We start from the raw sequence: 12790 nt of genomic DNA, 5'->3' as shown, positions 1-12790 counted from the left end.
AAATGTCTTTGTTTTCTTCCTTTCAATGAGCTCTGACTTGGGGGATAGGAGTGTGGTGAGGTAAGGGGATGTATGATCAGGTCTATGTAATATATGAACAGAGAGCCCTCACAGGAACCTGAATTCAAATCCCACCTCTGTTGCTTTCTACTTGCTGGATCTCCCACAGGTCCATCTTTCATGGTCCTCTCTCTGGGCTCTAGTCCTTCCTTGCAAGAGGAACGGATGCTGATGTTTGGTTTTTTGGGTTTTTTTAGGTTTTTGCAAGGCAAAATGGAGTTAAGTGGCTTGCCCAAGATCACACAGCTAGGTATTAAGTGTCTGAGGTCGGATTTGAACTCAGGTCCTCCTGACTCCAAGGCCGGTGCTCTATCCACTGCGCCACCTAGCTGCCCTGAAATGCTGATGTTAACAGCTGACATTTGTCTAGCTCCTCAAAGTTTACAAAATGTTTTCTAAGCATAGTTTCATTTACTGTTCTCAACAACTGTGAGCTACCAGTGATGTTATTCTCCTTTCACAGATGAGGTAAGTGGGCTTAAATGGTAGAAAATGACTTGTCCAGAGTCACTCAGCTAGTCAAGCTAGTCTGAGGTCTCTAAAAGCTCCGAATCTGAGGTCCCTTGATCTGGCCCTGTAGAAGCAAGAGGGGGGAACCCAATTGACTGATACTGTTATAATAGCAAGAGACCTTAGCACATTGAATTTGACGTCAACACTGGAAACATGGAAGGGTCCTTAGAACATGGAATGTCATAGTTTGGAGATTTTAGAACATGGAATGTCAGAGCCAAGAGGGGACTTTATACTATAGAATATCAGAGTTGGGGGGGGGGCCCTTAGAATATAGGATGTCAGTACTGGAAGGGTCCAAAGAAAAGATGATGTCAGAAGTGGGAGGACTTTTAGAACACAGGATGTCAGAGCTGGGAGGGTCCCTAAAACACAGAATGCCAGAGCTGGGAGGGTTCTTAGAACACAGAATGTCAGAAGTAGGAGGGTCCTTAGAACATGAATGTCAAAGCTGGGGAGGTCCTTAGAACATAGAATGTCAGAGCTGAGAGGATCCCTAGAACCCAGAATGACAGAGCTGGGAGGGCTCTTAGCTGGGAGGGCCCTTAGAACTTTTGGGATGTCAGAACTGGGAGGGGCCTTGGAAGTTTATCTAATTCTCGAGTCTCTTGGATTTCTCTGGCAGCCACACCCTGCCAGCTTCTCCCCGGAGGCCTCCCTGGCCTTCCCACTCCTGACTCAGGCCTTTCTTTCTTGGAGCCAAGTGGTGCAGGGAGAATGCTGAGCCTGACTGGGAGGGGCCCTCGAGCTGGGTCCCTTGGCCCAAGGAGCTAAGGAAGCCCCACCCTGAACTAAAGCTGTATTTGTGGGGCACCAGGAACCTCCTCTCCTCTCTATGCCCGTGTTTTGTTTTGTTTTGTTTTTTCTTACCACCTGAGCCTCCTAGAAACTATTGGAGGTGGAAAGTGAGTTGAGGGGAGAGAGAGGGTAGGGTAAGGGCAAAGAGAAAGAGGGAGAGAGACAGAATGAGAAGGAGCCAGAAGGAGAGAGATAGTGAGAGCAAGACAGGAGAGAGACAGACAAAAGGGGAGAGGGAGAGAAAGAGAGTGGAGAGAGAAGGAGAGTGGGAGAGAGCCAAGTGAGACAGGCAGAAGGAGAGAGAGAGGGAGAGGGGGAGAGAGAGAAGAGAGAAGGAGAGAAAGAGGAGAGAGAGAGAAGGAGGAGGAAGGTAAAGAAAAAGATTGAAAAAGAGACAGAAAGACAGAAGGAGAGAGACAGAGAGAGGAGGAGGGGAGAGAGGGAGGTGGCAGAGGCTCTCTGAGGAACACTGTAGAGAGGGTAACCTTGAGAACTGTGCAGAAGGCAGCTACCCAACCTAATTGACACCAAGCCTGGGCAAGGCCCCAGCTCTCAATTCCCACTGCCCCACCTCAGCCCGCCAACTGGATTAGGTGACTTTTCTCCATAGGTAAAACTTCTTGATGAGAGAAGGAAGATAGGGTCAGAACTTTAACTCATTCCTAGACATTGATTGTTGGGGTTAGGGGGAGCATTTTGTTGTCACCAATGTTTTTCCAACCTGATTGCCATAAAAAAATTCAAATTAATTTAGGCTGTTAAAGTTAAATTCAACCTCCAAAAGAACCAGCGAGTTAGTCAGTCAACACCAATATAGCAAAAACACCATCTTACTTCTATCCAAGCCTTTATATTTTATGAAACATTTTCATTTGGAGAAGTTTTACGTAGTAGATGAGAAGCTAGGCCTGGAGTTAGAGACATAAGTTCAAATCCTGCCTCCAAAACTTAATGGTGGTATTACCCTGGGCAAGCCCAGTTTCAGTTTATTCAGCCATGAAATGGATTTTTAGCCTATATAAATGATTTCTGAGGTCTCTTCTGTCCCTAGAACTAGGATTCTTTTATGTGGGTTCAAATCTTCCCTCCAACACTTACTAGCTATATGACTGAGTCACCCTAAGTAGAGTCCTGGATCAGCATTGGGCCCAGATCAGAGTTCAAACCCTGTCCCTGCTCTTTTTAGCTTTGTGTCCCTGGGAAAGTTCCTTCACCTCTGTTTGCTCCTCTTTAAAGTGAGAAATAATAATGTCACCTATCTAATTCATAGGGGTCTTGTGCAATTCAAATTCAATAATATATATGAAGTATTTTGTCTCACTAAGTCATCTAGAGAGACCACTTGAAGCTACCTAGTCCAATCCTCTCATTTTAGAGGAAATGGAGTTAACCAGAGGTTAAGAAAATTGCCTAAAGCCAGAAGCAGGTGGGATTTGAACCCAGCTAGTCTCTATCTTACAGATGAGAAAACTGAGGCCAAGAGAGGGAAAAGTGACACAAAGCTGACCAGTGGTAGAATGGGGCTCCAGCTCATCTTTTGATTTGAAATCCAATATTCTTTCTACTCCTGTTTGTTGCTATTTGTTGTTTGGTCTACTCTTTATGACCACATTTGGTGTTTTCTTGGTAGAAATACTGGAGAGGTTTGCCAGTTCCTTCTCCAGCTCATTTTATGAGGAAACTGAGGCAGAGTGGAGTGACTTGCCCAGGGTCACCCAAACAAGTGTCTCGGGCCAGACCAGGTGCTCTATCCACAACGCCACCTAGCTTCTGAGGATAGAGGGTATCATTATGATACCCCAGCTTTCTGTATAAATTCTTATTATTTGATAAATGTGGAAAGTAAGGTTGAGAAAGCATCAGTGATTTCCCTAAGATCTTCCAAATACATATCAAACAACATGCATTTATTAAACACCTTCTGTGTCCTTGGCTTTTTGTTAGATACTTAGAGATACAAAAACAAAGGAAAAACAGGTAAAAAGAGGAAAACTAATCCTTACTCTCATGGAACTTCCATTCTTTAAGGAAGATAAGGATATTTACACATATATTCACACATGTCTATTATGCATGTACATATGAGTGATGCTTGTTGTGTATGTATTCACATATGTATATGTGCTCTCTGGATCTATATGTCTGTCTATATATGTACAAAATAAATGCCCTGAATTGGAGGGGGAGGATATTCACAGGTAGGGGATCAGGTGGAAAGCGATGCTTGAGTTGGATCTTTTAATACTGATTTGTAAAATTTTTGTCTATTTTTCAACTAACAAGCATCTCTTTTGAAGGCCCATAGGAAAGCACTCATTCCTGAGGCTCCCAAGGCTCAGCCTCTTCCTACTAAGTCCTGTTGTCTTAGAGCACCAGCCTATTGGGCAGTGGAGGGGGTAAATAGGCCACCTGCTCCTGAGGAGGGGCTGAGAAGATACCCCCCAAAAGCCAGAAAACAAGCCAAGAAGCTGAGTGGAGGTCACTGTGAGATAGGCCCATGGGCAGGCAGGCAGGGCTGGAGAGAGGAGCCCCTATACAGGGGAGGGGGGAACAAGGCAGGCCGGCTTTGGCCAGGCTGGGGATGGGGAAGGAAGCAGGGACAGGCCTTGGCAGGAAAGAAGATGGAGTTCCAGGTGGGGGAGCAGGGAGGCAGGGCCGAGCCAATAGTGTGCAGCTGACAGTAAGCAGATTAGGTTGGCAGGAGCAATGGCAGGGAGCAGGGAGCAATGAGGCTGGACTGACTCAGAGCTCAGGAGCCTGCTAGCTAGCTCTGCCGGCCAGGGGCTGGGTCTGGGGGAGGGGGAGTCTGAGGAAGGGAGGGGAAGCAGATTAGGGGAGGTAGAGGCAGGAAGGAGGGGAAGGTACAAGGGAAGGGGGAGGCATGGGGGAAGGCAGAGGGAGAAGGAAGGACCAGGGGAGGGGGCTGAAAGGGGGGAGGAGGAAGCACAAGAAGAAGGGGGAGCATAAGGGGAGGGGAGAGGCAAAAGGTGAGGGAGGAGGCAGAAAGTAAGGGAAGGGACCAGGAGAGGAGGAGGCATGAAAGGGAGACAGAAGGAGAGAGCAGGATAAAGTAAGGGGGGGGGGGCAAAAGGAGAGGACAAGAAGAGGGGAAGCACAAGGGGAGAACAGAAAGGGAAGGGGAGAAGGTAGAAAGGAGGAAGTCACAAGGGAGAGAAGGAAGCACAAGAGGAGGGGGGAGGAAAAAGGTGGGGAGGAAGCAGAAAGGAAGGGGAAGGTACAAGAGGAGGGGGTGATGGGGGGGAGGCAAAGGGAGAAGGAAGGACAAGGGGAGGGGAAATGAAAAGGGAAGGGCAAGACAGAAAGGAGGGGAAGGCACAAGGGAAGGGGAGGCAGAAATGAGGGGAAAGCATAGGGAAGGGGAAACTAAAGGGTAGGAGGAGGTAGAAAGGGAGGGTGAGGCATGGGTTGGGGAGACACAAAAGGTGAAGGAGGAGAAGACAGAAAGGGATGGCATAAGGGATAGGGGAAGGAGAAAGGGAGGGGAAGGTACAAGGGGCAAGGGAAGCAGAAAGGGAAGAGTAAGCAAAAAGGGAGAGAGAGGCACTAGGGGCAGGGGAGGCAGAAAAGGTGGGGAAGGCCCATAGGAGGAGGGCTTTTTACCAACCCCAGCCTCCCTAGATGCTGAATCCCCAGGCAACCCAGGATTCTGATGGGAAAGAAACATTAGAATAGATACAGAACATGAAGGGATTTTGGAACATAGGATGTCACAGCCCAAGGAAACTTAGAGGTCATCTAGCCCAATCCCCTTCTTTTAGAGAGGGGGAAACTGAGACCCATATGACTTCCTTATTCAAGTCTGTGAGAAATGTTTGTCAGACGACTTCTGGATGGTCTCTTCTTCAGCCTGCCTCCCTTTCCACAACCCAATCACTTCCTTGAGCAAGATGAAGGAACCTGAGGAATCACAGGTGATGAAAAATGTAAGGGCCAATGTGGTATAACAGAACAAGTGAACTTGGTGTAGGAGTCATAGATTCAAATCCTAACTTTGATACTGAATAACTGGGGTTTTAGCTGGGATTGGATGGAGGGAAGGAGAGCTGGGAGGCAGAGATGAGGAGGGAGAGCATCCCTGACATGGGGCACAGCCAGAGAAGACACCTGAAGTCTGGAGATGGAGAGTAAGATGTAAGAAGTCTGGAAAGAAATGGGAGCTTGGTTAGGAAAGGCTTTGAATACCAGAGATTTTGTATTTGATCCTGGAGGTCCTAGGGAACTATTGGTGTTGATTGAGGAATGGGGAAGCTTTTTGCTTAAGGAAGATAAGAATGGAGAGAATCAGCTGCAGGAAATGGGAAGAGAAGAGCCTGGAAGCAAAAGGGGAAGGGTCTTCCACTCTTTGCAGACAGTCATGGCAGAGGGCTGAGGCCTGCTCCTCTTGGCTCTAGAGAGATTTCAGCTCAGTGTGAAAACAAACTACCTGAATATTCAAGCAGTCCCAAAGAAGGGTGGGCTTCAAGGAAGCATTGGGGGGGGTCTTCAAGGGCAGGGAACTTATTGGGGATGCTAGAGATGGGGTTCCTGGTCACTTTCTTTTTTTTTAATATTTATTTAAGACAATAGGGTTACATGACTTGCCCAAAGTTCCACAGCTAGACAATTATTAAGTCTGAGGGTAGATTTGAACTCAAGTCCTCCTGACTCCAGGGCCCTTGCTCTATTCACTGCACACCTAACTGCCCCTCTTGGTCACTTTCTAGCAGGCTTAGATATACCCTTTGGTCCCTTCTGGTTCTGAGATGCTATGACTGGCTCAGAGTCACGAAGGAGACAGGGGCAGATCTGGAAAGGGAAAAGAGGAGGAAAGAAAGGGGGAAGGGGAGGGAAGGAGAAGAAGGGGAAAGGGAAAAGGAAAGGGAAGGGGAGAGGAAGAAGAGGAAAAGGAAAGGGGGAGAGGGGAAAGAAAGGGTAGGGGAAGGGAAGGGGGAAGGGAAGAGGGAGGGGAAGGTAAAGAAAGAGAGCAAAAAGGAAAATGGGAAGGGGAGGTAAAGAAAGGAGGGGAAGGGGAAAGGAAAGAGAAGAGGAAAGGGAAGGGAAGGGGAGGGGGAGGAAAGGGGAGAAGAAGGGAGAAAGGGAAGAGGAAGGGGGAGGTAAAAGGAGAAGGGAAGGGGAAGAAAGAAGGGAAGGGGAAGGAGGAAGGAAAAAGGAAAAGGGAGGGGAAAGAGGAAGGGGAAAGGTAGAGGAAAGGGATAAGGAGAAAAGGAAAGGGGCAAAGAGAAAGGTAAGAGGAATAAGGACAGGGAAATAATCAGTGGGACCTAGATCTTTCCTGATCCATTCTGCTGTCTGCTTCCGTTTATAGATGAGATCATCCTATTCACATTCACTGTTTTCACTTACTAACAGAGTATGTCACTCTCATATTTCCCCCTCTTTATCCATCACTCTCTCTTTGCCTTGACCCACCTCAGTAGTCTGTTTTAGCCTGCCCCCTCTTCTATCCCCCTCCCATCCCTCCTTTTCCGTTTTCCTTCTTTTCTGTAAAGTAGGAAAGATTTCTATACCTGAGTTTTAATTTTATTCTTTCCTTGAGTCAATTCTTCTCCCTCATGCTAACCACCACCACCCCAGTTTCATTTCCAGAGTTTCTAGATACTTCTAGCTTTCCACTAGATAGAATGGAAAATAGGATAGGTAGGTATCAGTGAAGAGAATACCAGGACTGGGATCAGGAAAACCTGAGTTCAAACTGACTTCATACATTTCTTAGCCATGTGACCCTGGGTAAGTCACTTAACCTTTTTTGCCTCACTTTTCTCATCTATAAAATGAGCTGAAGAAGAAAATGGCAAACAACTTTAGTATCTCTGCCAAGAAAACTCCAAAGAAGAATTGGAAGCAACCGAAAAACAACTAAACAACAAAAGAGTGTAAATTATGAGACTCAGAGAGGCAGACTGATTTATTGAAGGTTGCAGGAAGTGGATTTCATAATCTATTTCTCCTGGCTCATTCCTAGGGCTCTTCTCCCCTCCTAGAACACACTAGCCCATCCAGATTTTTATACTCAAAGAACATCTGAACTGAACATGGGACGTTGTAGAAAGAGCCTTGGTTTAGTGTCAGAGGATCTGAGTTTGAATCCTGGTGCTATTGTTTGCTAACCAAGTGACCTTTTTAAAAAAAAAATTTAACTTCTTTAAGGCAATGGGGTTAAGTGACTTGCCCAAGGTCACACAGCTAGGCAATTATTAAGTGTCCAAGATCAGATCTGAACTCAGGTCCTCCTGACTCCAGGACTGGTGCTCTCTACCCACTGTGCACCCAGCTACCCCTAGTCAAGTGATCTTGGATGGATTTTTTTTTTGTATCTCTGTGGACCTGCTTCCTCTTCAGTAAAATGAGAGGGTTGAAGTAGATGGTATTTGTGGTTCTTTCCATCTCTGATATCTCATGGGTTGGGAAAGCAGAGCAACAGTCAGTCATAGACCTTCTACTGATGGTCCCCAAATAATACAGCTGATATTTCTGCTTGAATTTTGGGGAACGCAAAGCACTTGGCATAATTTAGCATATTTGAGGAGACTATGCCAGATTTGGAGTCTAGGGAAGTGGGTTGAAATCCTGACTTTATCATTTTACCAGCTGTGTGACCTTGGGCAAATTGCTTACCCTTTCTGTGCCTCCATTTACTGAACTCTAAAATGAGGTAGGGTTGAACTTGGAGATCTTTTCTAGCTTAAATTCTATGATCCTGTGCTGTCAGGATCCTCCCAGCTTTGGCATCCTGTATTCTAAGGTCCCTCCAGTTCTGACATCCTGTGATTTTTTTTTTGGCAGAATAATGAATATATAATTAGACAAATTGGATGTGCTGATTGACTTGACTAAACTATTTTCTCCCTTTTTTTAATATTGATTACAAACAATGGCTTCCTAGGCATAGAAGAAAGGAATATATTTGGAAATGTAAAAGTAGAAAAGATTAATTTAAAAATATAAGATATTACTATATATTCTAGGCTATCTATATAAAATATAAAAATAAATATTAAGCTAAACTAAAAGCAATAGGAATCAAATAGTTTTAGGGCTAATACAATGATTTGGAGGAAAGTGAGATGAAAATGAATGTACTCTTCTTCCCCTGCCCCACCCTACCAAAAGTCAGAAACATAAAAAAATAAATTTTTTTAAAAAAATACAGAAATGAGGGGCAGCTAGGTGGCACAGTGGATAGAGCACTAGCCCTGGAGTCAGAAGGACCTGAGTTCAAATCAGATCTCAGACACTCAATGATTTCCTAGCTGTGTGACCTTGGGCAAGTCATAATCCTGTAGCCTAGAAAAACCAATAAATAAATAAATAAATAAATAAATAAATAAATAATGCGGAAAATGCATAATGGGTAAACAAAAGATGCAGAAGTCAAGAGAGTAGCCTTTGTCCATACTCTAGATGATTACCAGACTTGGTGGTCTCACCATACTGCATGACCTTGGTTTATTCACTGAACCTCAATGAGAAGGTAAGACCCAATGATTTCTAAGGACTTATCAAGATCTAATAATTAATGTTCTAAAGTTCCTTTTAGCTCTAACAAAAAATGTGATTCTATGGTATCTATAAAAAATGATGAATATCCTGCATTCTAAGGTCCCTCCCTACTCTGATATCCTGTGTTCTAAAGACCTCCAGCTATGACATTTTCTAAAATGTTGATTCTTACAGCAGTTCTGTGAAGCAATTCTCACAAATAGGTTGCTTCTCATGTTAAGAAGAAGCACAGTGGCAGCCTCCTGACCTGCTGTCCCTTGGCACTCCGACTGGAGCCTGGTGACTGAGGGTGGTAGGGTCAGTTCAACTGGCCATATAGCCCAGACTGTAGACTTGGAGTCTGGTGGTTTGTGGGGTAGAGGGCAGGGAGTGATCAGGATATCCCAGGAGAAGATGTTAGATCCTAGGAAAGGCAGAATAAGATGATTTGATGCCATGCTCAGTCCAAAGGACCTTGGACCTTAAGCCCATTTGGATACCCATCTTCCCTTAAAGGGCCCACAGGATCCTGGGCAGGGAGAAGGCTTGGATCCCCCCAGCCCCCAGTCTCAGGCCCTCAGCTCTTCTACTCCCCCCAGCAGCCCCTGCGGCTGCTCCAGCTTGTTGTCTCTGTACTGTGCCAGGGGAGGGCAGTTTAAAAGGAGCCCGGGCACTGCTGACATTTACTAATCACGGTTCTCACCCGAGATCCACACGCTCACCGTCTGGTCTCCATGGAGACACAGCAACCTTTGCCCATTTCTTAATGGCCCCTCCAAGAGCTGAGCTCACACAGTGGTCTGACCAGGGCTTCCTGAGCCTAGCTAGCTTATGCCGCCACCGCCGGTCAGGACCTCTCTCACCCGCTATAGTCAGGAAGGCAGTTAGTCACCAGCCCAGGCCTTCTGGTAGGAACCAGTAATTGGGAGGGGGGAGCCATCAAGAAGCTCCCCCCTTCCCATCTGTTTGCCCTTGCTGGGCCAACCACCCACAACCATCCTGGGAGGGAGAGCTGAGATGGGAATGGATGTCGAGGAGAGAAGGCCTAGCTCAGACCCCACCCCCCCGAAGCCCACCCCGTGGTTGTCTCTGAGCAGACTCTCCTGGGGATCCTGAGCCTGCCTTCTGGGAAGCTAAGCTCAGACACTAAGACAGGGAGGGACAAGGGGACTGTTCCAAGGGAGTAAGGCGGGGTGCCAAGGCAGGAGTCTCATAATAGGGTCCTACAGAAACAGCTAGAAAGCACCATTAATGGCCATCTACTCCAACCCCCTCCTATTTTGGATGAGATACTGAATCACCCCAGACATTGTCTTGTCCAAGGTCACACAACTAGTCAATAGTAAAACCAGGGTCTGAACCCCAAATCCACACAACTTCATTCCCTTCCCTAATTGGTTCACATGCTACTGACCTTGGGTTCAGGCACCAGAGGTGGCCATGGCAGCAAAGTGATTGCTCCAAAAGCTCTCTGCCAGCCTCCCCCACCCATCCCTATGATTTAAATTCCACCATTAGAGAACCATTGGGGGGGGGGGGCGCTACACCTTTGCTCTGCTGATTTCTCATTTATAATGCACAGCCCCTGGCAGAGTTTGAGGAAGGACCCAGATAAGCTGGCACCCATCCAGAGGAGGGCAATCGGTATGGGAGGAGCCTAGAAACCAGGCCATATGAAGACCAGCTGAGAGAAGGAGAGAAGAAGAGACCCGGGAGGGACATGATAGCGGTCTTCAAATATCGGAAGGGCTGTCTTGTGGAGAGAGATGAGACTGGCTCAGCTTGGCCCCAGATGGCAGAACAATGGCAGGGAAGGGGGGGTGGTGTGTTATAGATTTCCCCTCAATACAAGAAAGAACATACTAATAATTAAAGCTGCCCTAAAGAACAGGCTGCCTAATAACTATAGCTATAGAACTTGTATAGATTCAGAAAGTGTTTTTCTATGTTTTCTCATTTTGAAGGTGCTGTTATTTTACAGATGAGAAAAACTGAAGCTGCAAAAGGTCTGGTGACCTGCCCAAGATCATTCAGCTAAGCTAGTGTCTCAGGCAGGAATTGGACTTAGGTCTTCCTGACTTTGAGTCCAAAACTTATCTTCTTGCCACCTAATTAGTCATTTAGTGGTATTTAAACAGAGGTTTGATGACTATTTGACAGAGATGAATACAGGAATTTCTGCTTAAGGATGGATTAAACTAGATAATCTCTGAGGTCCCCTTCCAACAGCTAGAGTGGCCTCCCCCCACAATCAGGAAAAATTGAGTTCTGATCCAGCCAAACTGTATGACTGTGGGCAAGTCACTTCACCTCAGTCTCCCTCAGTTTCTCAACTATAAAATGAAGATCATAATTGAATAATATCCAGGATTGTGAGACTCAAATGAAATATTTGTAAAGTACTTGGTATAATGTTTGTTTTGGGGGTTTTCTTTAGGTTTTTGCAAGGCAAACGTGGTTAAGTGGCTTGCCCAAGGCCACACAGCTAGGTAATTACTAAGTGTCTGAGACTGGATTTGAACCCAGGTACTCATGACTCCAAGGCCGGTGCTTTATCCACTATGCTACCTAGCCACCCCGTACTTGGTATAATGTTTAATAAAGGGTTAATCCTTTCTCTTTTCCCTCCACCCAACTCTGAGAGTCTGTGAACCTGCAATTGTCTGATCTCAATCTGAATTAACCATGGTTTTTACTGTCAAATAGAGAAACTGGATTTGTGGAAATGGGAAGGGTGGATGATTTGGGCATCGCCTGGCAGTGCTTTACCATACCCCGTCCTTTTCCCTTCCCTCTGGGCCATCCACCTGTAGATTCTGGGTTCTTTCTAAAGGGCTTAGAAGAGGATCCTGGTACTTAGAACGTAGGATGTCAGGGTTGGGAGAGGATTTGGAACAGAGAATGTTAAGTTTAGTACAATGTTGATGTTTTGTCCTTTATTCTTTTTATTTAGACAATTTACTTTATTTTTGTTTTTGCAAGGCAATGGGGTTAAGTGACTTGCCCAAGGTCACACAGCTAGGCAATTATTAAGTGTCTGAGGCCAGGTTTGAACTCAGGCCTTATCCTTTATTCTTGAAGAAGACCAAGACATCAAGGAGGTGATGCCATAACAAGCACATGAATTGGATTTGAGTGAAGACGGTCCTATCATCAGCTTTACTGTCTCCTCCAGAACCATCTGGATCCAGTGGCCAGATATGAATAAGGAAGACTGGAGATAGCCCTGGATGTGAGGCAATCAGGTTAAGTGACTTGCTCAAAGTCACACAGCTAATAAATATCATGTGTCAGAGTTTATATTTGATTCAGGTTCTCTTGACTTCAGGGATGATGCTCTATCTACTGTGCCACCTAGCTGACCTAGTACAATATAGAATATTCTATGTGGGAGGGAATTTAGAACATATAATATCAGAACTTGGAGGGCTCTTAAAAATAGAATGTCACAGCTGCAAAAGGACCTTAGAACATGGAAGAGTGAGCTCATCAATACTCAGAGATCCAATGTCCATCTTTATGCTGATGATTCTCAGATCTATCTATCCTGCTCCAACCTCTCTGATGACCTCCAATCTTGAATCTCTAATCACCTTTCAGACATTTCAAACTGGATGTCCAATAGATATACCTTTAAATTCAAATATGTCCCAAAAGGAAGTCATTCTCTTTCCTCCTAAACCTTCTCTCCTTCCTACCTTCCCTATTACTGTAGAGGGTACCAGATTTAGGCTTAGAACCAAGGTGCCACTTTTGACTCTTCCTATCTCTCACTCACCATATCCAATCTTTAGCCAACAACTGTTAATTTTACCTTTTAAAGTCTCTCGAATACACCCCCTTCTCTGCTCTGATCCTACCATCCCACTAGTGTAGAGCCTCATTACCTTGCACCTGGATTATTTCAGTAATGTATTGT

Source organism: Macrotis lagotis, chromosome 1 (assembly GCF_037893015.1).
Source record: "Macrotis lagotis isolate mMagLag1 chromosome 1, bilby.v1.9.chrom.fasta, whole genome shotgun sequence".
NCBI classification, from domain to species: Eukaryota; Metazoa; Chordata; class Mammalia; order Peramelemorphia; family Peramelidae; genus Macrotis; species Macrotis lagotis.
This window is presented reverse-complemented; position numbering follows the sequence as displayed.